Source organism: Alexandromys fortis, unplaced genomic scaffold, assembly GCF_014885135.2.
Source record: "Alexandromys fortis isolate MF-2015 unplaced genomic scaffold, M_Fortis_MF-2015_v1.1 scaffold_27, whole genome shotgun sequence".
NCBI classification, from domain to species: Eukaryota; Metazoa; Chordata; class Mammalia; order Rodentia; family Cricetidae; genus Alexandromys; species Alexandromys fortis.
Window position 1 is genome coordinate 6,668,097 of NW_026067952.1, and position 27,409 is coordinate 6,695,505.

General features: G+C 39.4%; 1 protein-coding gene across 7 annotated transcripts in view; it reads left to right on the plus strand.

Moving 5' to 3' along the window:
* The window catches only part of Zhx3 (zinc fingers and homeoboxes 3), a 117,396-nt gene that overhangs the window by 4,795 nt on the left and 85,192 nt on the right, over positions 1 to 27,409 (plus strand). The window contains exon 1 of one of the 7 annotated variants that reach the window (XM_050151074.1): positions 13,955 to 14,046. The exons of the other annotated variants lie outside the window; for them this stretch is intronic. The gene's annotated coding sequence lies outside the window, so the exon portion shown is untranslated. Of the gene's footprint in view, positions 1 to 13,954; positions 14,047 to 27,409 lie in introns of those variants that run through there. 7 annotated transcript variants of the gene reach the window in all.

Consider the following 27,409-nt stretch of genomic DNA (forward strand, 5'->3'; position numbering starts at 1 on the left):
GCTTGAGGCTTGCTTATCTATCAGACTTTCCTATTATCTTTGCTTGCTGCCTCAAACTTCACATGTCCACAACTTGCCTGATCTCTCCACTCCTCTCTAATGCTAATGATATAACTTGGGACCTAGAATTTGTTAAGCAAGCACCAAAACCCCCAAATTGGTCTCTGTCTTCCTCTCAAACTTCCACATTTATGGTCTTCATTCTTGACCCATCCCTCTTGCCCATCCCAGAATATTTCAAATCCTTCTAGTTCCTAATCTGGTATTCTCTTCTCCCAGCTGGATGACTGTCAGTGCCTCTCAGCTGGTCTTCTAGCTTCACTCAAGCCTACTTCTACAGCAGCCAGAGGAAAAGGCAAGGGCACACCACCTCTTTGTTGAGTGGCTACCCACTGTACGTAGAGTCACAGCTGTGCTTACTTTGAGGGGCCAGCCAGCCCCCAATGTCCTCTCTAGTCCCTGCACATGGCTCATGTTTGTCAGGCTGAACACCTTCAGTTCCTTGTATATTTCAAGTTTTCCTTCTTGTTTGTACATATCCTTCTCTCTGCCTGGTGCTCTTTCCGGAAAGATCCTTCCTTCTCAAGCATCTAGCCTCTGTTAAGATTTACCTTCTTTAGAATAGCAGTTGCTGATGGCCCCTTGTATAGTAGCTTCCTTCTCATTGTCCCATCTCAGTACATAGACATTTCCTGATAGGCACTTCACTAAAATCCCAAAAATTCATTTATGTTTGTTTCTTTCTTTACTGTCCCTTTCCCAATAGATTGCAAGATGTATGTGGATCAGGACATTTTGCCTTGGTTATGGCATGGTTCTGGTGTGTAGCTCTCTTTGTAGGATCCTGTAGGTCAATATTTAAGCTCATTGAATAATGATTATAATAACTGACCTTTTGAAAGTTATTAAGTACAAGCTACACTGTTAAGTGTATTTACACATTACTCTAAATCACTGGGAAAACCTGGTAAGGTCCAATGATAACTAAGTTATTATTTCTCTTTGTATTGCGGAAATGGAATTTAAAGTAACACAGTAGAGAAAGTAGTAGAGTTGGGATTTTTTTGATTTATTTATTATGCATACAATGTTCTGTTAACATATATACACCAGAAGAGGCACCAGATCTCATTATAGATGGTTGTGAGCCACCATGTGGTTGCTGGAAATTGAACTCAGGACCTCTGGAAGAGCAGCCAGTGCTCTTAACCTCTGAGCCATCTCTCCAGCCCCCTAGAGCTGGGATTTTAATCCACATGATTTTTCATCCTTTCATCTTAATCATCTCTACATTTGACATGAATATAGGGGAGAATACATATGAGGAACACGAGGAATGCTGGCATCTTTATAGTTAATTACTACTCAAGTTGTGTTTTCAAGGAGGGGAGATAAAAACTGAGAATGTTTGGGCTACAGTCTTATGTAATTCTGGGAAGTTTCTTTGTGTGTGTATCTGCGTCTGCACGTGTGCGAATACACCAATACATGTGTGTTTATCTTGATATAGAGTACAGAATTGGACTTTGGGTATCCTTTTAAATTGCTCCTCATATTTTTTTTTGAGACAGATCCTCACCCTGATGGCCTAGAACTCAGTATGTGGACCAGGCTGACCTCAGCCTCATAGAGATCCACCTGCCTCTGCTTCTAGAGTGTTGGGATTAAAGATGTGCATCCCCACACCTGGCCCTTCTTTTTTTTTTAAAAAAAAAAGTTTTTTCATCTGTAAATATAAAATAAAAAAGGCAGTTCCCATGTTAGAGGGTCATTGTGAGGAGCAGAATTGCACACAAGAAAATCACTGTCAGTTATAAGGGAAGAAAGTCCTGTAGTCTCACCTACAAATATGAATTGGTTGAGAATGAAAGATGCACAGTTAATAATTTTGTGTTCTTTCACTAACTCTGGTTTTGAATCACGAGTTGTAATTATTCTGTGTATTTGTGATAACTTTATGTTTGGATTTAAACTTGTTTTATTTATTTTTTTTACAAACTCATCTTTGACTTTAAGATTCTTAGAGGAGAGAACTTTTTCTATTTTATTTTCCCTTTCTAGAGCATTACTCACTGGGTTTGGAGAACTGCTCAGTGTTAAGAGCTGGCTGCTCTTCCAGAAGACCTGAGTTCTGTCCCTAGCACCCACATGGTGACTCACAGCCATCTGCTGTTACTAGTCCTTGGAGGTCTAATGCCTTCTTATGACCTCCACCTGCACTAGGTATACAAATGGTACACATACATGCATCCAGGCAAAAACACTCATATGCGTGAAATAAAATAAAAACATTAGTAAGTTACCCACCAACATACTGTTTATTTCAGGAATGCTCCAGTTCCTCCAGGGAACTTCAAATCATCGAATGAACAGGGCCCCATTAACTGACCAGCTCAGGTATCATGAAGTTGGCAGCCCTCAGGATAGGACTCTCTGAGCATGGTTGTATTTTCTAGTGAAATTGCTTATAGGTGAGTGATAGCATAATGGCTTCCACCCTTTTTGTATACTTTTCTCATTGCTATGACCAAATACTTGTCTAAAAGCAACTTAGGTTTAAGAAGGGACACAGTTGTTCATGGAGAGAAGGCACGGTGATACAGAGTGTAGACAACTAGTCACATTGGGTCCACAGTCAGGAATCCAAGAAAGATGCATTTTGGCATAAAGTTGTTTTTCTCCATTTCCCCTTTTAATTAAGATGTGACTCTAGTTCATGTGATGGTTTTGCTTGCATTTACCAACTGCCTTCCTCTGTTGTTAATCCTTTCTGGAAAGACCCTCACAGACAGATTCAAATGTATGCCTTACAGATAACCTACATGTTTACTAATCTAACCAAGTTGACAATAGAAATTAATGAATAGAGAATGGAGTTGTTTTCTTAGAATAAGTGGGGTGAAGCCAAGGAAAAAAGAAACGTCTTGGCAACTAATTGTGATCAGAATGATGGAGACGGAGTTTGAAACCAAGTCTGCGATTGCTAGGCAGCATCAAGATGAGAGAAGATTGATTAACTGGGACACCAGTAGCATTTAACTGCCTAATTTAGGGAACAAAGAAGGCATATGGTTGGACTGAGCCAGAGTTGGGATTTGCTAAGGGTGAGTGGCAGAAGGACAGTGAAGCAGGTGGCACTGAGGGTATTGGTCAGAAAGTGATTAACATGACAGATGGGGTGTCAAGGCTACATGGCAAGGAGAAAGGACTAGAGGTGTTGATGAAGTCAAGGGATGAGTGTTTGGAGTGATGAATAATACAGGATGTGGTTAGAGTGACATGGGCATGGGAGATTTCAGAGCTGAAGTAAATCAGTGGGCACGACAGATGCCCCTGTTTTGTAAAAGAAATGAACCATTGAAGTGAACTCAGTGAAGATGGCTAATGCCAAGGAGCTTACATAACTGAGCAGCTGAAGTGTTGCTTTAGTTGTCTGTAAGGCTAGAGAAGCCATTAGAAGGATGGCAGCATGTATGGAACTGAGAGAAGGAAGAGCTAGGTCTTCAGGAAGTGAGGTGAAGTAGAGGTCCAAGTAGTGGAAGAGGCAAGAGCTGTTAAAACCAGTATGTAGGAGCTTCAGCTTATTAGTGGATTCTGTTCAAAGGAGGGTGTTAAAAATCTGACCTAGAAGATGTAAAGTCTCTGGGAGAATTCAGTTTTGACCCAGTTCATTGTAATTCAAATGGTCTGCCCTGGTGACATGCACTATTGTGTTTCTAGAATGTATATAAAAACTATGTTAAAAATAAGAGATACATCTAGGTGGTGGTGGCACACACTTTTAATTCCAGCGTTTAGAAGTCAGAGGCAGGTGGATCTTTGTGAGTTCAAGGCCAGCCTGGTCTACAAAGCGAGTAGAGAGGACAGCCAGAGCTACACAGAGAAAACGTGTCTTGAAAAAAACAAACAAAATCAGAGAGAGAGAGAGAGAGAGAGAGAGAGAGAGAGAGAGAGACACACACACACACACACACACACACACACACACACACCCCAGACTCTATCATAGGTCCAGGAGGCTATCTGGAGGAGAGGAATTTGAGAATATATATTTAACACTCCTCTCCCATATACATATGCCTGGCACTTCTTTATAATTAGGTTGTTTTGGGGTAGTGTGTCCATGGTGATTAAGAACATTGGAGTGCTAGGAATGCAATTTATTTGGTAGAGTCCTAGCCTATCAGACACGAAGCCCTAGGTTCCACCCCTGGCATTTCAAAAATATGGTTGCCCATAATCCCACACTTAGAAGGTGGAGGTTGAAGAATCAGGAGTCCAAAGTTAACCTAGGCTATGTAGAGCTCAAGCAAGGCTGGGCTACACAAAACTGTTTGAAACACACACACACACACACACACACACACACACACACACACACACACACACAGGCACACGGGGTGTAAGGGAGGGGGACAGCTATGAATCTGAAAGCTGACTGCTGGGTCTAAAAGAGATGACACCAGAAGTAGTGAGCCTTTGCCTTGGCTCTCACTAGCTCATTTTCCACAGTTCACCTGATAGCAGAAGCTGGGAAATGTTTCATTAGTGGCACCCATACTGGAAGGGACCCAGGTAAGGGTAGAAACAACACTGCTTAACAAATTAACTGAAGAATGCTCATGAATAATTATTGTTATCCCATTCAAAACAAATAACTTTTCAGGCTTGGTTTGTTCATAAAGCAAGGAAAGAATAGTGCAATTTAGAAAGCTTTTTATCACAAACTCACAAGTTTTAGTAATTTAGTGATCCATAAAGTTAACTTAAGCCGCTCAATTCTGTCTCAGAAGGTACTGGATTAAAAGAAAAATTTACTTAATAACATAGCAAAGACAAAAGGAATTTTATTCATAAGGGATGTATATATGACTAGAACTTAGTATCATAATACCAGTAACCATGCTGCCCTGTTTTTTTATTTCTACTAAGAATATTTGTTTCTTTCCATGACAAGAGGATCACTACAAACAAGTAGTTGCAAGGAATGGAACTCCCTGACAGACTGCTTAGAAGCTTCTGTTACTCCTTGTGAGGAGGTTTTGCTCTTGAATTGTCCTGTTAGATACTTAATTCTATACCTACCACCTAGGTTGTCATACACAAACACTGAAGCTTTTGGGGGGAAGAATGCAGCCATGACTGTAGGAAGTGGATGCTGTGGGCCTTGAGCTTAAAATTTTGATTAGCTCTGTTCTGTGTTGGATTTCTATTTCCTATTAGATAGAGAAACCAGGATTTCAGCTGATGAGCCAGTTAACATCCCAGCTGCATTCCAGTATACCCTCCACATCTTCAGTCATGAGTGTCAGTCTTCACTCTCTTCCTCTCCTCTCCCTTCTTCTCCCCTCCCCTGCTTTACCGTTGAACTTCAGGGACCCAGTTGTTTTTACGCACTGAGAGGCCTAGAAAATAATGGTAGTGGAAGTTTAGCAAATCCCAAGTAATAAAAACTTTCAGTTTTAAAATAAAAATATTCTGTCTTAGAAATAAAAAACCCCTGGAAGTCACAGTATTCTTTCCCTTTTAGAAAAACATTTTCTCCTAAAGCAGAGGAACACTGGACAAAGCCTGTGAACAGTCTGTTATCTCTTTAGTATCACATTTCTTTTCTCCCAGAGTTTAGAAGCCCCCAGAAACTGCCGTTTTGTGGTACTCTTTGTAATGCTTGAGTTACCAAGAGTATTCAGTTTGCAAAGCAATTTTTGTAAATGCCTGGTATGTACCAGGCATCTTGGTGTTAAAGAAAAAGGTGGTGGTGGTGGTTCTCAAAGAACTTTTTTTTTTTTTTTTTTTAAGATTAAGAGGTGTAGGGCTGGAGAGATGGCTCAGTGGTTAAGAGCATTGCCTGCTCTTCCAAAGGTCCTGAGTTCAATTCCCAGCAACCACATGGTGGCTCACAACCATCTGTAATGAGGTCTGGTGCCCTCTTCTGGCCTACAGGCATACACACAGACAGAACATTGTATACATAATAAATAAATAAATATTAAAAAAAAAGGATTAAGAGGTGTAGTCTTGTTGGAGGAAGTGTGTGTCACGGGGTGGGTGCAGTGGGGGGGGCGCTTTGAAGTCAAAGCCTTTGCCATGCCCAGTGTCTGTCTGTCTGCCTGTGGAGAAGGATGTAGCTCTTAGTTACTTCACCTGCCTGCTGCCTCCATGCTCCCTGCTCCCATATGTCTTGTTGTGACAATAATGGACTAAGCCCCTAAAACCTTAGACAAGCACCCCCCCTTAACTAAATGCTTTCCTTATAAGAATTGTCTTGGTCATGGTGTCTTTTCACAGTAATAGAACAGTGATTAAGATAATGATATAATCTATGTTCCTAAGCTATAAAAATGTACAGCATGCTACCATTCTGAATACTAGAAGTAACTATGATACAGTAGTATTTGTGTGTTTAAACTGAAAGTATAGTATGAGCTCCATGCAGTTGGAATTTTCAGCTTCATCATAATCATATGAAACCATTATAATATATACAGTCCATTGTTGGCTGAAACATCACAATATGGCTCGTGATTGTGTGATTATTTGGAAAACCAAAATAATGGAATGGTTGGTGATGGAGCCTTGCAGGGTGGGTCAGCTGCTCTAGAACCTTTCTTGCTCTAGGATGGCTAAGTACAAAGGGACTAACAGAAAAGTTGTGAAGCACTGCTCAGGGGAGCTCTTATGTGCTTGGTTCCTGTGTGGTCCGCTATAGTGGTGTATTATTTGTGTTTTAATAAATAAGCTTGCCTGAAGATCAGAGGGCAAAGCAGTCATACTAGTCAGCCATACAGGCCAGGGAGTGGTGGCACACACCTTGAATCCTAGGACTTGGGCGGGAGGTGGGGGTGGGGTGGAGGTGGGGTGTATGTGTGGGGGAAGAGGCAGATGGATCTCTGTGAGTTCAAGGCCACCCTGGGCTACACAAGATTGCATCTGTCTAAAAGAGTAATGGAGCTCCTACAAAGTTGATCCCAGAATTTGGGATCACTGCCTTTAATCCCAGCACTAGGGAGGTGGAGACAGGAACCAAATGGCTGGGCAGTGAGAGGAATATAAAGGGGAAGAAACAGGAATTTAGTGGAGTGTAGAGTCTGAGGTTGGTGGAGAACATTGCAGGATCGCTGCTTTGTCTGAGCCTTGGTAGAGGTAAGAGCTCTCTAGTGGCTTGGGTACTTTGCTTTTCTGATTTTCAGCTTGAACCCCAATATCTATCTTGGGTTTTTATTATTTGTGCTACAGTCCGCCTCAGAAAAAAAAATCTTGTTAGAGTGAGTCCTCTCTCACTGATTGAGTATGTTCCTGTGAGTGAGTCTTTACTCCTTTGGCAGGTTCATGAGAGCCAGGTTGATCAGTGTGCTGGCTTTGTGGGAAGGAGGAGCTGAAGTTTTACCCTTGTAAAAGCCATTTTGTTTTGGAAGTGGGTGGGCCTTTGGCACTAACTGGTCAAGGGCAGATAGTACAGTGAGGTCTTTGAAGGAAGGAGGATATATCGAATTACTGTTGTGGAACTTGGAAGTGGGAGTTGGTTATTGCTTCCCATTGTCTGTTGGATGAAAGTTACACTCCACAGATTGGTATTTAAAGACTTCCACAGTCTTTGATCAGTTCTACGAGACTACTTATCCTTTTCCCTTCATCCCAGCTCCTTTGTACACCAGCCAAGAGTACCTCTGATATAACACAAGAATGTGATTTGAGAGACCTGATGCAAGTCAAGTAATAAACTGTGGTTCAGTCTTGGCTCCTCCATTTACTAGTGACTTGCCCTCTAAGTTATTTTCACTTATAACCCTTTGTAAGAACAGCAGCGAGTGGTGATGACGAGTGTCAAATGAGAAACTTTATTTTAGAGTTTCTTGATGAGGTTTAGAGATTCTGTGACATTAGGCTATTTCTAATCCTTACACCAGGCTCTTGTATAAATTTTCTTCTTCACCACTATATGCTCTGCCTTCTCTCAGATACCTAAACTCAGTTTATGAGTAGAGAAGCACTAGCTTATATAATAGACAACACTGCTGAAACCTCAGTGATAAAAAAAATAGACATATTTGTACTCATTTACAATCCAGATTGTATGGAAGAGAAGACCCACTCCTATGAATATGTGCTGGCTTCAAATTGTGGTTTCCTAAGTTGACTAGGGTATCAGTGACCAACAGATGAGGGAAGAGACTGAGGCTTTTATGCACTTAGGATGGGAGCTAAGTAAATCCAAACGAGAAAAAGCTGAGAAGAGGCTGGATAGGAAGAATGTTTGCCCAGAGTGGTGAAAGGACTCCAGGAAGAGTGAGGCAGGACCTCACTCCAGTTTCAAGGCAGAATGAAGAGGGTCTTCTGCCTGGATAGATAAGGATTGAGAAGGACTGGAGGACCTAAAACTGGCTCCTGGGTGGGAGGCAGGTGGTTGCAAAGGCCAGGAGAGAAGTGAGAACTAGGGTGTTCATGTACCTTCTAAAGAAACCTTCTGGACAGCTCTGGAGGCAGATACTGTTGCCCTTTAAGGCCTACACAGCTATTAGGCAACAGAGAAAAATGAGTTAAGTCTGTAGTGTGAGAACCAGGAAAATCCTGCTTGGATGACTGGAATACTGAAGCACAGATGAAGTGGCTGGAGGTGAACCTCCTGGTCATTGGATAGAAAGAAGATCTTTGTAGATGACCTCCCCTTTGGCTGCTTTAGTTGAAGGAGGGAGGGTAAAAAAAGAGGAATATTTCTAGGTGGAAGAAGTGGTCTGAGCAAGGGTCCTAAGGTGAAAACCTGCTTAGAACGTTGTAGGTTTGAAAAGAGCAGATTGGTAAGATCAGGTAGGAGGGAGAGGTGATGAGAAGATGGCAGGAAAGCAGAACCTAGATCATCCAAGGATTTACAAGCTTGGCAAGGAGTTGAGATTTTTTACTCCAAGGGCAGCAGGAAGTCATTATACATTTTGAATGATGCATAAGATGGTCTTTATCTGTATTTTGAAAAGATCATCCCATCTAGCTGTTGAATGAAGAACAGATGGAGAGGAGGCCAGACTATAAATCAATGTAGTAGATAGGTAAAAAGAACAATTCAAAGGCCAGTCTGGAGCTCAGACAAGAGGTGTTGGCTGGGAATAGAATGTGATCCTGTGTTTCCTGTTAGCCCAGTCTGTTCTGAGCCTAGCTTCCTGGGGGTAGCTTTATCTGTGTTCTCTACTTCCTTACCTCCTGTGGCTCAGCCCTCTGTTCTCTAGCTCTGTAACTCCCTGAAATGTCTCAGGCAAGGGCCACCCAGGGCTCTTTGTGGTTGCTAAGTCCAGGACATTCACTGTAGCAATTCTAGCCTGGAGCTGCTTTCCCATTTAATGCTTTAATTATTTGGCCCTCAGGCCTGTGACCTTTCAGGTCCTAAGTTCTCAGAAAAGTCCTGAAATGATGGATTACTTGAGGCCTCTAGCCCCGAATTTTCTGGATTTCCTATGTTCCTCTGCTAAAAATGAGCTTCTCTTCTTCATCAGGCCTTGCCAGCTCTGTCTCAGTTGACCCTCCTTTGAGGTCTCTCCCTGACCTCTCTGACTGTGTCAGGCACCACCCCCCTCTTTCATTTCTCTTGGATAATAAACTGGATACTTTCGGTAGCACTTTGCACCTGGCTAATAGTGCACAAAGGGTAGTATTACAACAAATACTTCACGATCTAGGCCAAAGATTACTTTCTTCATTTCAGGTGAAAGGCACACTTCATTATGAAGGTGTCTGCTCTTAATTGCATGGCCCTTAATAGAGCATTCTTTTCTCACTGAGTCTGAAGGCTGGGCTTTGGGTATAATGTCTTCTGTGGACAGAAAAAATTAGTTTAATTTGAAATAAACAGATATTGTCTTTATATTCTGAAAGGAACAAAATGACTTAAAAATCTGAATTGTTTCAAAAGAACTTGTAAAGATTTATGTTCCTTACTGGTATCTCTGCTCTCTTGCTCACTCTCCAGAACTTGTATGTGTCTTGTATTTTGTGATTTCACAGTTCTGGGTTTGACGTTACAATTGCCTCCATGGTGATGGGCACTAATGTTCTGTGCTGAATTGTGATAGCCGTGGAAAGCAGCAAACACGCTGGATGAAAGATGAGCTTCTTCTTTTATGTCCTTGCCTCCTGCTAACCAGCTCATTGTGGAGAGGGAAAAAGAAGAGATGAGCAGAGATGGTGCTGTGCCCATTAGTGTACAAGTCCAACATTTAGAAGTTCAGTAAGGAACTCATATGCTTCACTCTCATGTTTTTCTGTTCTTTTGAATCCTCTCTTTTTATCTTTTAGTTCTAAAGCCACTCTACCTTTTTTTTTTGTGTGTGTGGGGAGGGAAGGGTAGAACAAAGAAAATACAATGTTGAATCTCTTTCTTTCTAGTGGCTACAATTTTTAGAATATTTATATACTAATATATTAACACATCATATTAATATATAATATATCAATATATATTAAGATTATTTTGCCTTTGATTAAATTCTTAGAATCATTACACAAAATAGTGCTGCAGATTGTACTTGTGCTTTTTAAGTGTAGTGTTGGCTTGGATATTTTTTTCTGTTTGCAGGGCTGCTAGAATAACTCAAAAGGAGTAAAACTCCCTCTGTAACACAGCAGACTAACTCAGAGCACTTCCTCTACTCTCTTAAGTGTTTGTTGTTATCCTGATAAGAAATGCTGGCACATGTGAGCCATTTTCTATTTATTATCACTTATATTTCTTTCTGGTGACTTAACTAGACATTGGAATTATAGACACTCAGGAAGTGACCATGGAGTTTTCTAGTAAGCCCACTGATGATATGCTGAGAACTCTTCTTATGTACGGACTTTCCCTGTTAGCTTAAGAACATTCTTCCTCAAAGGTAACCAGCCTCTATCTTGGAAGCTTTGATTCACCCACTTTTCATAGCTAGTTGTTCAACCATATACAACCCTTTAGATACTTAAAGCTATCATCTCCTCTTTTATCCCTTCCCTCTTACACTGTCATCATAATAGATTCTTCTGCTTTCTCGATCACTTGCTGATTTATAATTGTCTGAAACCCACCCTTATGGAACTCTTGTCGGTATAGCTTTCCAAAATGTTTACTTAGAGAATTTAAAAGTTATATTTATTTTGTGCATGTGTGTGAATGTACACATGTTAAGGTACTTATGCTAATTTGGAGGAATTGGTCTTCTCCTTCCTGCATGTGCGGACAGAACTCAAGTCATCAGGCTTGGTGATTAGTGTCTACCTCCTCAGCCATCTTGCAGGCCAGGAATATTTTTATTTCAGGAGTTTTAACTGGCAAGTTTCCTGTGTGTTTTATTATATTTGGTAATATTGTAATATATTTACCTCTAAAAGAAAGTAAATGTTTTAAAATTGGGGGGTAAGGGGAGAATGCCAGTAAAGCTATAGAATTTGATTTCCAGCTAGAGTTCATTTACCCGTGCCACTTGAGTCTGATGACAAGAACCAGTTTGTTACAGATATTATTAGTACCATGCAGTAGCCCTGTGTTAATAATAATATCATTCAAGTATAATGTTACTGACCTCATTTTAGTAAGGATAAAAAATATAGAGGCTTAGAAAGGTTGAGACTGCCCCATAGTTTATAGGGAACAAGCCTGCCTCCCCACTACTTCATTCACTCCTTTCTTTGTACTACGTCCATCTCTTGTGCTTCATGCAGTGGTTAACTTTCTGATCTTCTTCATTGGGATGCCATTTAAAAATTAAAAAAAAAATAAGTTGGCAGATTCTTGTCAACTTACCAGGTCATCTAGAGGAGCAGCATGCACATGGTGGGTGCTGATAGAGTTGAGGCCCTTGGCGTGCTATGTCTCAAGACACAGTAAAAAGAGGTCAAATCTCTTTCTCAATCCTGAGTGACTACAGTCACTCCAGGCTTTATAAGCCCATATTAAATCAGTCAAAGTCCGATGCATTGTAGAGGTCTAGAGCCAAACTAGGGGGAATGTTTTTTTCCTTTGATATCAAATGGAAGACTGTGCATGGGATTTTATTGGAATTTTGAAAAGAAATGTTGTTATTCTCAACTCAGGCTAATTCCAGGAGAAGTAGTTTAGAGAGGTGTAGGTTGTCTATAGAGGAAACCATAAAGATAGTATAGTAACTTCAGGTACTGGAGGAGTTGTTACTAGCCTACCTGAAAAGGGACGATGGATGCAAAGTGCCTGTATGAAGCCAGAAGAGATTTTTATTTGGGGGAGGGTTCTTTGAGAGGATCCTGTACATTTTGGATGAGGAGTGCAAGCAGATCAAATGCAGTGAATTCCCCTAGCCTTATTCCTTTCCTCATCCCCTACTTCCTTATCTTGGCCTCTTTCTGGGACTTAGCAATCAGTTGGGGCACAAGGTCTGAGTATGTTAGAGAAAAGGAGAGAGGAAGATACAAGGGTAGCATGAGGTGTAAGGACTCATGACGCTTTACAGTGGGGGTATTACGTGTGTGTTTTAGGTAGAAAGTGGGATAAAAGGATGAGATGAACATTTCTTGAGCATCATCGTACTCTAGGGACTTTCTTAGGATTTTATCTTTGGGGTAAGTGTGTTATTTTCTTGTTACAAATATGGAGGATTTCAATCCAGATACCTTGGTCATGAGTCTCAGCCAGTCCTTGTGATTCTGGTGGTGAAGGGTAGTGTTTACCCCATCCCAGAAAGCTCTATTTCAAGGCATTTCCGGGGGACAGGGAACTGTAATAGAACTGCTGTGTACTTTCCTCTTTCACGTCTTTGAACTGTGGGCAAGGAAAAAGAAGAGGAAAAAAAAACTCAACTTGGCATGAGTGATGTTAAGCAAGATCAAATAAGGTGAAAAGCAAAATAGCATCCAGAAATTTAGTTTTGCTTTTACTCAGAGTTCATGGGCGGTTGCCGAACAAAGTCCTTTTTACTTTCCACAAATGCTTGAGTTCTCCTCTTCTTCTAACAACATGAATGACATTATTTTTTAGTTTTTACTTGCTTATAAACTTAAATATCTTTAAAAATATTTGTTTAATTAATTAAAAATTTTCTATGTGAATGAGTGTATGTATGTGCTCCACATTCATGTAGTGCTCAAAGAGGCAGAAGAGGGCATTAGATCCTCCAGAACTAGAGTTACAGGCAGTTGTTAGCTACCATGTGGGTGCTGGGAATAAAAAACATGGGTCCTCTGGAAGAGCAGTCAGTGTTCTTATTTATAGTATAGAGGCAGAAATCAGCTGAAGTGGGAGAGGAAGGGGACATGCCCTTAAGGCCTATCTGCTGCCTTGAACTCTTCTTGTGTTCCCCTCTTTCTGCTTCCACTTACCAAGAATAGTCTCTGCCACACATCATATGATGCCAGATATGTAGATCTTTAAAGGACAAAGACCCAATCAAACATGAAGATCAGTTACATCACTGTTGCTACTTTATTTCTTATTAATGTAAAAATTATTATACTAAGTCATGAGTTATTCTTATTTTGTTTCCTGAGACTTTTCATTATAAAAGTATGTGTTAAAAGTAAAAAATACGGCTGGAAAGATGTCTAAGTGGCTAGGAGCACTTGCTGCTCTTGCAGAGGATTCAGGCTTGGCTCTCAGCATCCACATGGTGGCTAACAACAGTCTATAACTCTAATTTTAGAGCTCCTTCTGATCTCCACATTTACTGTACACATGCCGGTCACAGATACACGTGCAGACAAAACACCATACACATAAAGTAAAAGTAAAGAAATCTTTGAAAAAATAAAAAAAGCAATACTGACACAGGAATTCTAAGTAATGTGCTAGGGAGATGGCTCAAGAGAGTAAGAATGGTTGGTGGCAAGCATGAGGACCTGAGTTAAAATTCCCATCACTCTCATTAAAATAACATAAAAATTAACTTTTAAGATTAGTTTTCTTTGTTTATGTTTGCCTGCATGTATATATGTTCATGCCTGGTGCCCTTGAAGATCAGAAGAGGGAATCAGGTCCCCTGGGTCTGGAGTTGTAGATGGTTGTGAGCTACTGTAAGAGTACTGGAACAGAGCTTGGATCCTCTATGAGAACGTCAAATAGTAAGCCTCTGAATCTTCTCTCCAACTCCTCCAAAATAAATTTTAAATAAAAAGAAAATACCCTAATACACTTGAAAATAACTTTAAAATTTTATCCTTTTCTTGCTTTTTTATTATGTATAATTTTTACATAGCTGGAATTATACAACTTTGTATCTTTTGGTTATCTCTATAAGTACTTCCCATGTTGCTATGTAATCTGCAAAATTATTTATAATGGTTTATTGTTTATCTTAACCTTTTTTAAAAACTTGTTAGACTTTCAAAATTATTCATCGTTTTCTCCAGAAAGGACTGGTTGTTTTGTTGAACATATTGCTTTTCTTTATGGCATCTAGTTAAGCCCTCCCTCTCTATGGGTGGAAAGAGATCTGGATTTCATTAGGGGAACTTAGAGTGGGTGAAGAACTCTGAAGCTGTCAAGGAACACGAGGGGTGGTTGTAGAAGGGTAGCTGGGAAAAGCAAGACTAGCTAAGTTAATAAGCAGAATGGTTGCTTAAAATGTTAATGTGAAGTTTTAAGTCTTAGGGAAATTTAACATCATATCATTTACATACAAAATCTAACTGATAATCTGAGCTATGGTTAAGTTAAAAACATTGTTTTGGGCTAAATTAAATGTGACAGTTCTTAGTTAATCTTATATTAAAGTAATGATATTGTCCCCAGTTATCTTATACTCCTTGAATATTAACCTTGGCCTGCTAGTCCCCTGCACTGTGCCTTGGCTGTGGTTTCTTCCACTCTTAGCCATTCCTTCCAGGCTTGGGGAGCCGAGTCACTTTTGTCTGTTCAGGCCTGTAGAAGCTATAACCCAGACAGAAGGGGCTTCCTTAAATGTCTTTTGACTGGCTAGAATTCTCTTTTCTAGAATAACAGTCAAATTTCTTTCATTAAGCAGAAACCGCCAAAAAATTAGAGTAGTTTGTTTTTGCATTTCTATAGCCTTATTCTTGGCATAATGCCCAGCACATAGCAGATGCTCAGAAAAACATTTGCAGAATGAAATGTCCTGAGACAGTCCTGAAGTGTGTGACTAGTAAGTACTACAGTCTCCTCATAGCTCTTCTGCAGCCTAATGTCTTCTTAGTCAGCTATTCCTCATGATAGACTCTCTTGATCTTCATTGCCCATAATCATTGTTGGCTATTAATCACTGTAGCATACATGGCCAGATTTCCCAGAAGTGGTGTAATTTACCTTAATAATTCAAGTGTGCATTGCTATTTTACTTTGTTGAGAAATCCCTAGCTGCTTATGTCTTTGTATATAAGCTACTGTCAAACCTGGTATTTTACAAATTGCTCGTGTATGTTGCCTCCTTCTACTTAAGTATCACTTGGGGGGCTTGATGAACTATTCAGTATCCCATCCTTATGGAAATCCCAAGGAGGGACATTATGTAATCCTCCTTCCAAATTGGCAATACTTCCCAATTCTATGCTTTTCAGAATTTAGTTACAATGCAGATTCTGATTAAGTCTGAGTATAGCCTGAAATTATACCTCAGTAACAAATTTTCTCAAAGGTTAACTGATAGTGTGGAGTCTTCTGGATCTTACCCCTGTAGCAGGACTAAACTGCTCCTGAGTGCAAATATATCAATGTTTGGATGGCTGAGAAGTTCCTATCCAAGCCCTCAGAAGATTCTTTCTGATGCTCACTAGATGAAGAATACAAGATGAATGCTATTTCACTAGTTTGGATGATGTCCAATTCTCAGTTCAAGTTCATTTGGATTCTTTCTTCCAGCAGAACAGCTCTTACATCCTATATATTCAGTATCTTTTCAAGTTGCTTGTCATTTGGACATTTGACAAAGCATTCACATATACTGTTTTGGGTTTTGGAAATATTTTTATATACCAGAAGGTTACCAAAAAGGATAAAAACATTGTTTATGTAGTACTGAGAATTGAATCCAGGATCTTTAACATGCTAGGCAAGCACTCTATCACTGAACTATATCCCTATTCTAAACAGTTTTAAAATACTTGGTTATAAAGTATGCTGTTACTGATAAAATTCTCTTATAAGAAATCTTAATGTCATTCCGTTTTTTTTTATTTTACTAGGATTTGTATAAAATGGATTCATTGTTGAAATAACATTCCTGAACTGAAAAGATACTCATGTAGATGATAGCCTTTGAGATTAGCCAAATGAATTCTTTAGAACATAGGGCAAGAGGTCAGAAGTACTGATGTCCTCTTTTCCCCCAACTTTGAACTCTTTTAGCTTGAGAGAAAAGTGTTTTCTGTTTGCTCTTTGTATAAGGCAGATAACAGTGTATTTAAGACTGTATTTGTGTATGTGTGTATGTATGTGTGTGTTTGGGGATGGAACAGAGAACCTTGTGTATTATAAGCCATAGGTCTGCTATTGAGTTACATCCCCATCTCTACCAATAATTTTTTATTATTTCGAAGAATAATTACTATGCCAAGATGCAGACCTATTGATTACATCTACTTATTTTGTACAGTCCATTGTGATTTGATTAATGGATTATCTAATTGCTTTAGAGAATTCTTCATTTTGTTATAATTGCAACTATAATGGAGGTAAATTCCTACATGAGTAAAATTATTTATCTTTTTAAAAAAATATTTATTTATTTTTATTTTATATGCATTGGTGTGTATGTCTGTGTGAAGGTGTCAGATCCACTGGAACTGGAACTCAGACTGCCATGTGGGTGCTGGGAATTGAACGTGGGGCCTCTGGAAGAGCAGCCAGTGTTCTTAACTGTTGAGCCACCTCTCCAGCCCAAATTATTTATCTTTTTACTTAGGATTTTAAATTGCTACTTTTTTTTTTCAGCTTGTTGGTAGGCACTTGGAATATAGTGAGCAAGTTAGGCTCGTTTCTCTGTGGCATTGCACCTGGAGTGTAAAAAGCTTTCATGAGCTCATTGGATTGTTTAAGAAATGTGACAGTTTTAACCAGCATTGATTAAACTGCTGAAAAGGAAAAGGCAAATTTTAGAACATGGTAGACATATCTAAACTCCGTATTGGTACAGCATGATCGTATCCTTGGCATACTACCCAAGGAAGACAGAGACCTCCTTTGTGGACAAAATGGGAGACATCACTCTGTATTCAGTGCTATGATATAACCAGCTCCTTACAGATTTGAAGTGATACAAGGAATGTCTTTATTTCCTCTCTATTGGACTGACATTAAGTTTGGAACCACTCATCCATGGATTTGACATTGGATAACACAATTGGAATTAGGTTATCATTCAACAGTGATGTAATAATGATTGAAAATGGTTATATGTTTGGGAATATTTTCTAGAATACATTAATTAACGTGTCTAAAAGTGCCTCTGATTTCTTCCAAGAGTCTAAATAATTGCAAAATATATACTCAAAATTAACAATGTTGCAGAACTCTGAAATTCAAAGGAACTTTACAGATATTTAGAATGCTGCATTTCTAGTGCTAAAATGCTGTTGGCCTATTTTTGAACATTTTTCTTGTTTAAAAACTTTTATTCATTTCACATACCATCCACAATTTCACCTCTCATTCCTCCTCTTGCTCCCCCACACACATATCCCTAACCCACCCCCATCTAATCCTCCAAAAGGGTAAGGCCTCCCATGCAAAGTTTACAAAGCCTGGTACATTTAGTTGAGGCAGGACCAAACGCCTTCCCTTTGCATCAAGGCTGAGCAAGGCATCCCTTAATGATGGAGAATATCTAGGCATAGACTAAGGGGGGCTTGGGGAGATAATATAAAGATGGGACTGGTAGGGAACTGGAAACATAGTTCAGTGCTTAAGAGTAAGAGCACTGCTCCTGCAGAAGACTTAAATTTGGTTCACAGCACCCACATTGGGCAGCTCATAACCACCTGAAACTGCAGCTCCAGGATATCTGACTTAGTGTTCTATTGCTGTGAAGAAACACCATGACCACAGTAACTCTAATGAAGGAAAACATTTAATTTTGGGGGCTTGCTTACAATTCAGAGATTTAGTCCATTGTCATCATGGTGGGAAGCATGGCTGCATATAGGCAGACATGGTGCTGAAGAAATAGCTGAGAGTTCTACATCTAGATCAGAAGGCAGCTCGAAGAGAGAGACACTGGTCCTGGCTTGAGTATCTGAAACCTCAAAGCCTGTCCCCAGTGACACACTTCCTCCAACAAAGCCAACTACCCCAACAAGGCCAAACCTCCTAATAGTGCTACTCCCTATGAGTCTATGAGGACCATTTTCATTCAGACCACCACAACATTGGACATCTTCTTTTGTACACCTCACAGCTTTGCTTTGTACACCTACATACACATAATTTAAAAACATATATTTAAAAGAAAACAACAATAACCAAACAGGACTGGAGTACTGATGACAAATTGTGTCTATGTCAGAGTAATTTTTCTAGATACTGTTCTAGCTTGCTAAGACTAGTCTTTTGTAGGCTAATTTCTGCCTATATATAACCATGTGTATGTTGTTCTTCCAGCAAATGTTGGCAATGTAAGTCTTTTTTTATGTCTTATAAATTGTAATTAGCATATAGCATAAACTGTGTGCTTGCTTAAAAAAAATTGAACGAATATGCTCCATTCATTTTAAAGAGATGATGGTACTGGGTAAAAGTTACCACCATCCTGAAGATTTCAAGACCATGATTAAGAGACTCTAAAGTTAGACTCAAATGAAAAAAAAAGTGTTTGCTTTGCTCTACATTTGGATTTAAATGTTGTTGTTGCTAGGTTTAGTTATTCACAAGCACCCATCTCCCAGGTTGTTTCATGACTTCATGTTGACTTACCCTAGGAGGCATGATTCAGGGAAGAGGGAAAGAAAACACCCAAGATGGAAGCCAGAGCATCTCTATAACCTGGTTTGGGAAGTGACATTCCACCACATCTGGTGTATTTGTTAGAAGTGAGTCAGTAAGCCTGGCCCACATTGCGTCAGAGGTTACATAAGAGCATGAATACCAGGAGGCAGAGATCATTAGGGACCATCTCAAAATCTGCCGAACAGAGAGTGAGACATAAGGAAATGTAACATGTCACTTCTGTGAAGGAAAGAACTGATTGAGAGTATCTTTTTTCCTCTTTGTATTTTTATTGTTTTTACTGAGCTATATATTTTTATCCACTCTTCTTCCTTCCTCTCCCCTCCCCTTCTACCCTCTCCCAAGGTTCCCATTCTTCCAATTTACTCAGGAGAGCTTGTCTTTTTCTACTTCCCATGTAGATTAGATCCATGTATGTCTCTCTCAGGGTCCTCATTGTTGTCTAGGTTCTCTGGGATTGTGGATTGTAGGCTGTTTTTTCTTTGCTTTATGTCTAAAAGCCACTTATGAATGAGTACAAATGATATTTGTCTTTCTGGTCCTGGGTTAACTCACTCAATATGATGTTTTCTAGATCCATCCATTTGCCTGCAAATTCAAGATCTGACAAATTATCTAAGCCATTATTCAGGCTGCACTATTATTAGACAGCAAGCTAACTTTCATTTGCGAGTGTAGGTGACAGGTTTTCCAGACAAATAACAAGAAATTTAGCATGTACTGATCATTATTAAACCCCTAAAGTAGCAATTTCCTAAATGAATGCAAAAGGAAGGAATGGGCTACAAGATGCCATTTTACAGCCTGTCACATTGACAACAGCTGTCTCTTTAAATGAGTTCAATTATAAGTGGCTAATTTGGGGTAATGGAAATTATTGCTTTTTTTTGGTCTTTTTATGCATTTTTAATTTAAAGGACTTTACAAATGTAAAGAAAGTACATTGTAAACAGTGACTATTCTGATGCTGTTGCAATTTTTTTTTTTAACCTTTGTCAATGTAAGGACTCTATTTGCCAATGCTTACAACTTGTACCAACAGTTAACACTGATGAGTTTTTACTCTTCGGTAGGTAGACTGCTATGCATTTATAAGTATTCCCTTTCCTAGCTCTCAGCAATTCTATAAGATAGGCCTCATTGCCGTCTCTGTTCTGCAAATGAAAAAACTCACATTGTAAAAGTTCCATAACTTTCTGATGGTGGCACTGGCTATAGAAAGGAAACGAAGCAGGTGATTCTAGCTATTGGGCAGCACTGCCAGAACAAGAGGAGGACAGACTTTACCCTGGATCTCATACACCCAACTGCAAAATTATTTCTGTCTGTTTTGATGACTTTATTTTGATAGGATTATTGAAGTGCTAAGTTAAACCAGGATTCCCTGAAAAATACTTTGATGATGATTTCTTACTAAACTTAGTATCATCTTGTTAGTGGTTTAGTTCCTCTCTTTTACTATTTAAATGAGGAAACCAAGGCTCAGACATATTAGCCGACTTGTCTGTAGTTATGCAGCAACCTTTTAAATGCCGGTGACAGCAACACCGGGGAGTCAAGGTATCCTGATGCTAATGTTAGCATCATTTCTTTAAAATCTGAGTATTTACTTCAAAAAAAGATCAAGATTTTATTAGAATAGCTTAGAAAATTAATGTTCTGTCCAGACCTCCTCATTCTGTATGCTGGGATTCATAACAAGCCAATTTTATTTATTTATTTTTCTTTTGTTGTTCTTTTGAGACAGAGTCTCGCTATATAGCTCTGGCTATCCTGGAACTCACCATATACATCAGGCTGGCCTGAAACTCACAGATATCTGCCTGCCTCACCTTCGAGTGCTAGAACTTATAGCGGTGCCCACCACCATGCTTGACTACTTAGTTTTAAGTACTTTAAAATTTTGACTATAATTTCTGAGGAAACTATATCTTTAACTTCTATAAGAAAATACAAAGTACTTCTAGATACCATTAGGGAAAACTATATTTACATATATTTCAATAATATTTAATTATATATAATATTCAGGCAAAAAACTTTATAGAAAGTGGAACATCTAAAAGACATTGCATGATTGAGTTCTTACATTCTCTGTACATGTATACAGTTCAGATAACTGATGATGTCATGTTTCATATGTGAATTTCTCATTTTCAGTTCCCTGCATCACAACCTTATAATTAAAAGAATGACGAAATATTTTTAAACAAATTGGTAAGTTTTTACCTCACAAGAAACTAAAAGTGGAAGAGTTATGGAAAGATTGAGTTAAAGTTTTTTTCATTCACATAAATATGTGTCCCAGTGCTGTTTTTCAAAGAAAAACCACTAATAACTTAATTGTGGCATTGAAAAAACAAAGCACAGTCACCTGACTCTAGTCATTTGGTAAGAAGTGTGGGGGTACAATCATTTAAAAAATACTTCTTGAATTTCTTCTTTCTTATTTGGGGAGCACAGTGAACTTTATTGGTAGTATATGCAAGAGTGGGACTCCCTAAGCCCTTCCTCTTCTTCTGAGGGTCTGAAATAGAGATTGTGAAGGGAAATGTTCAGTGCGTTGGTGGCTGAGTTGGGGTAGCCTGAGTTGATAGGAATTACTAGCATTTGGGAGCCTCTCTTTCTCTCACGTTCTTTCTGGGAATAGGAAGTCCAGGGCTTCCTATTCTTTCAAGAGCATGTGATGATGAGGTTTCACCACCCTGTTGCTGTAGCCAAATTCATTGACACCAGGAATTGAGCTTGACAAAAGTGGTCTTTGAAGGCAGTGCCAGCTCCAGCATCAAGCATCAAAAATAGAAGAGCAAATGACATTATTACAGTCACAGGAGACAAGACAACCTGATCCTCACTGTAGCCCAGAATGCTCTTTAGGGGGTTCTCTGATGTTTGCTTACCACCTTCTCGATATTATCATATTTGGCTACTTTCTCCAGGTTGTGAGTCAGATCCATAGTGGACACACCAATGAACTTCCCTTTTATCTCTGGATTAATTCAGAATTCAGAGTCAGTGAATGTTAGGATGGTGTTCTCTTTTTTTGGGGGGGGGTGTTCAAGACAGGATTTCTCTGTAGCTTTGGAGCCTGTCCTGGAACTTGTTCTGTAGACCAGGCTGGCTTTGAACTCACAGAGATCCACCTGTCTCTGCCTCCCAAGTGCTGGGATCAAAGATGTGTGGCACCACTGCCTGGCTAAGGATGGTGTTCTAAGCAGCACCAAGGCTATTATATCACAGTTTCTCAGAAGGTACACTCAGTCTTCTGGGTGATGGTAATGGCATGGACTGTGGTCATGAGTTCTTCAATGATGAAAGTTGTTTATTGATGACCTTGACCCTTGGGGGATGTAGTTGAACTTTTTATTGGACATTCTTTGGGACCTTTAGCTCCCCAATAATGACATGGAGACTTCTTATTAATTGTAAAATCTTGGCCTTAGCTTAGTTTTTTCCAAATAGCTCTTAAGATTTAAATTAATCCGTTTATATTAATCTACATTCTGCCACATGACTAGTTACCTCTCCTCCATATTGTATGTCTTACTTCCTCAGTGTCTCACTGGTGTTTCCTGCATGTATGTATAGATTCATTCCCCTTAGTTCCTCGTTCTACCCAGAAGTCCCATCTGTTCTTTCCTGCATAGCTATTGGCCGTTCAGCTCTTTATTAAACCAATCAGGTGTCTTAGCAGGTAAAATAGTGACACATCTTCACACAATGTGATAAAATATCCTGCAGTGGAGGGTACACAGCTGGTGGCACAAGAGACAATGCTGACAATCTGGTGTCAGTTTTTATACTTCTTGTGGTTCACACCTATCACAAACAAGAGGGTATCAGCAGAAGAGGCAGAGATGATGATCATTTTGGCTCCATTTTTAAAGCGGGTTCCATCTATTTGGTGATAGTGAAAACACCAGCAGGTCCCAGAACATACTCAGTGCCAGTATCACCCATTTGATGTTAGTGGGATCTCTCCTGGAAGATGGAGATGGCCTTTTCATTGATGACAAGTTTCCTATTCTCAGTCTTGACTGTGCTGTGGAAACTGTGTTGTGTAGAATCATACTAGAACTTCTAGACCATGTCATTGAGGTCAGCAAATGGGTCACCGATGGTAACAATGCCCATTTTGCCAGAGCTGATGGCAGCCCGAGAGATCTGTGCTCATCAAGTCAAATTTATTTACTCTGACCCTCACCATCGTGTCTTAGGGATGAGACTGGCACTGAGTGAGAAAATATGGCTGTTCCTGGAAGGGGAAGGATCAGAGAACCATTTTCTTTTCTTTGACAAGGCCTCATGTAGCCTAGTCTGTTCTCACTTGGTGTTTGCAATGCTGAGGGTCAAACTTAGGGCTTCATGCATGCTGGGAAAACACTCTACCAACTGAGTTACAGCGCTAGCTCCAATTCTACCCATTCTCTAAGGGAAAAGGAGTCTAACATGCTGGATGGATGCCCTTTATATAGCTAAAAAGGTTTATAATGAATACGTTATTAATGACATCTCAGGAGGGTTATTTTTGCAAAGTTTTAAAACATTTGGCACATTTGGCACAGAAAAATTTGGGAGTAAAGGGGGAGATGAAGTAGGACTGGCCTTTCATCTCCTCAGCTTTTTTCCATCTGTATTGGACAGTAATGAGGTGATCATAGGAAGGAAAGGTATAACCAGTGTTTATTGTTATGCGTGTCTCTCATGGAACAGGACAGTAGACAGGGCCTTTGGCTTCAAGTAATGTACAGTTGATATGAATGAGAAGAGTAAGAGGAAATTGCAGGTCAGCATACCAGATTTCCCCAGAGTGGCAAAAACAAATCAACAGGACAACCAAACTAGTGTTTCGAGAGGAGAAGCAGAGGTAATTAGGGAATGTTTGGAGACAGAAGTGCCTGAGCTCAAGCCTAAAGGACCAGTAAGAGCAAACCACATCGAGGGAGAAGTGAGAGTTTATATAGACGAAGCAGTGTGCCTAAAACTTAGGGGAAAAACATGTGGTAGGACCCTGAGGAATCTGGCAAGAACTTGCTGTGCAGGTTGGGGGTAGGTGGGTGAAGCTAGAGCTTGGTGTTGATTAAATTGGTGGACTATGAGGCTGGAAAGGGTGGGGAGTAGTCTGGATTCAGATGGTAGCATTCATATATTTGATGCTGTGGTTGTGAGCCTGAACACTATGTAGCAAGAAAACAACTGACCAGATTTTCATCAGGAAATATCAAGCCTACACACACCCTTAATCAGGAGTCTGAAGATGGAAGATTTCTAGTTTCAGGTCATCCTGGGCTGCATAGTCAGATTGATGCAAAATCCAAAAAACTAGAAGAAGAGACAGAGAGAGAAAGAGAGGAAAGAAGTCCAGAGCAGTGTATAGAGCGGAATGCAGAGAGTGTGGAGACTGGAGTCTTGGTGAGAAGGGCTATGTCTTTGAATAGATGTAACTGAATAGCCAGCATATTAATAAAAATCTCAGGAAGGGAAACTCATGGGTATTGAGTCCCTGTGGGAATGGAAAGACATAGATTCTGTTATTGCTTATACACCGAGGTGGGCAGTGGAGGAAAGGGCAATCAGTTCTGAAGGAGAGGATAATTCTGGTTTAGGACAAGCAGAGCTTTGGAGGAAATGGATTATCTAAGAGCTAATATTCAGCGTTCAGCTAGCTGGCCAATGGTGAGAAGAAGCCGGCTTTGGGAATTGCTAGCATTTAAGGTGAGACCCGAAGCAATTAGAACAGCATAGATGAGCACAGAACAGTTAGTGGCTTGAGAGTAGTAGAGTCTAGTGTAGCATGCTTCTTGGTACCTTATAAATACCAAATGCAGTAAGCACTTAATTTATTTAATCATAGCTGTATTTTTAAGAAGTCATTATGCAATAACCATTTTATATTTTGTAGTTGAAACATACAATTTTTATTGCTAAAGGAAGACTAAATTATATTATATATATTAAAATTATGCATATAATTCACAGACATAGGCTTAATATATTCAAAAATACATATGTGTGTAGAGAGTAAAAAGCTGTCCACTTGGACCTTTCTCCTAGTCCTTTGTCTCCCTGAAGGCCTTTAAGATGATTTTCTATTTACTATTGATAAGAGAAGCTGAGTAAACTGTAATTTAGAAATTGGAGATGGTGATTCTTTTTTTTTAAATTGATTTTTATTGAGCACTGCTACCCTCCTTGCTCTCCTCTCCCCTTCAGCCCTCCCCTCAAGGTCCCCATGCTCCCAATTTACTAAGGAGATCTTGTTTTTTTCTACTTCCCATGTAGATTAGATCTATGTATGTCTCTCTTAGTGTACTTATTGTTGCCTAACTTCTCTGGAATTGTTATTTGTGGGCTGGTTTTCTTTGCTAAACCATTTATGAGTGAGAACATATGATACTTATCTTTTTTGATACTTATCTTTCTGTGTCTGGGTTACCACACTCAAAGTGATGTTTTCTAGCTCTATCCATTTTCCTGCAAAATTCAAGATGTTGTTATTTTTTTCTGCTGTGTAGTATTCCATTGTGTAAATGTACCATATTTTTCTTATCCATTCTTTGGTCAAGGGGCATTTAAGTTGTTTCTATGTTCTGGCTATTACAAACAATGCTGCTATGAACATAGTTGAACACATGTCTTTGTGGCACAATTGAGCATCCTTTGGATATATACCCAAAAGTGGTATTACTGGGTCTTGAGGAAGGTTGTTTCCTAATTTTCTGAGGAATGGCTACACTGACATCCAAAGCGGCTGTACCACCTTGCATTTCCACCAGCAATTCAGAAGTATTCCCTTTTCCCCACAACCTCTCCAGCATAAGTTGTCATCAGTATTTTTTGATCTTGGCCATTCTTATAGGTGTAAGATGGAATCTCAGAGTTGTTTTGATTTGCATTTCTCTGATGACTAAGGATGTTGAACATTTCCTTAAGTGTCTTTCAGCCATTTTAGATTCCTCTGTTGAGAGTTCTCTGTTTAGGTCTCTACTCCATATTTATTGGATTATTTGTTCTTTTGATGACCAGTTTCTTGAGTTCTTTGTATATTTTGGAGATCAGACCTCTGTCTGATGTGAGGTTGGTGAAGATCTTTTCCCATTCTGTAGGCTGTCATTTTGTCTTGTTGACGGTGTCCTTTGCTTTACAGAAGCTTTTCCGTTTCAGGAGGTCCCATTTATTAATTGTTTCTCTCAGTGTCTGTGCTGTTGGGGTTATATTTAGGAAGTGGTTCCCTGTGCCAATGTGTTCAAGTGTACTTCCCACTTTCTCTTCTATAAGGTTCAGTGTGGCTGACTTTATGTTGAGGTCTTTGATCATTTGGACTTGAGTTTTGTGCATGGTGATAGATATAGGTCTATTTTCATTCTTTTACATGTTGATATCCAGTTATGCCAGTACCATTTGTTAAATATGCTTTCTTTTTTCCATTTTATATTTTTTACTTTTTTGTCAAAAATCAGGTGTTCGAAGGTGTGTAGATTAATATCCGAGCCTTCGATTTAGTTCTGTTGGTCCTGCTGTCTGTTCTTATACCTATACCAGGCTGTTTTAAGTACTGTAGCTCTGCAGTAGAGTTTGAAGTCAGGACTTCAGGACTTGTGATGCCTCCAGAAGTTTTTTATTGTACAGGATTGTTTTGGCTATCCTGGGCTTTTTTTTTCTTTTCCATATAAAATGTAGCACTGTTTTTTCGAGGTCTGTGAAGAATTTTGCTGGAATTTTGATGGACATTGCATTGAGTCTGTAGATTGCTTTTGGTAAGATTGCCATTTTTTTTACTATGTTAATTCTACCTATCCAAGAGCATGGGAGATCTTTTCACTTTCTGGTGTCTTCTTTAATTTCTTTCTTCAAAGATTTAAAGTTCTTGTCATACAAGTCTTCTACTTGTTTGGTTAGAGTTACTCTGAGATATTTTATGCTATTTGTGGCTATTGTGAAGGGTTTTGTTTCTCTGATTTTTTTCCCAGCCCTTTTATCATCTGTATACAGAAGGGCTACTGATTTTTTTTTAGTTAATCATGTATCCTGCTACATTACTGAAAGTGTTTATGAGTTGTAGAAGTTCCTTGGTAGAATTTTTGGGCTTATGTAAACTATCATATCATCAGCAAACAGTGAAAGTTTGACTTCTTTTCTGATTTGTATCCCCTTGATTTACTTTTGTATCTTATTGCTCTAGCTAGGACCTCAAGAACTATATCGAATAGATATGGGGAGAGTGGACAACCTTGTCTTGTTCCTGATTTCAGTGGGATCGCTGGGAGTTTCTCTTCATTTAGTTTGATGTTGGCTGTTGGCTTGCTGTATATTGCCTTTATTATGTTTAGGTATGTTCTTTGTATCCCTGCTCTCTCCAAAACCTTTATTATGAAGGGATGTTGTATTTTGTCAAAAGCTTTTTCAACACTGTCGTTAAGACAGAAAGGCAACCCACTGACTGGGAGAAGATCTTCACCAACCCCACAACTGACAAAGGTCTGATCTCCAAAATATTTAAAGAACTCAAGAAACTAGACCGTAAAAGGC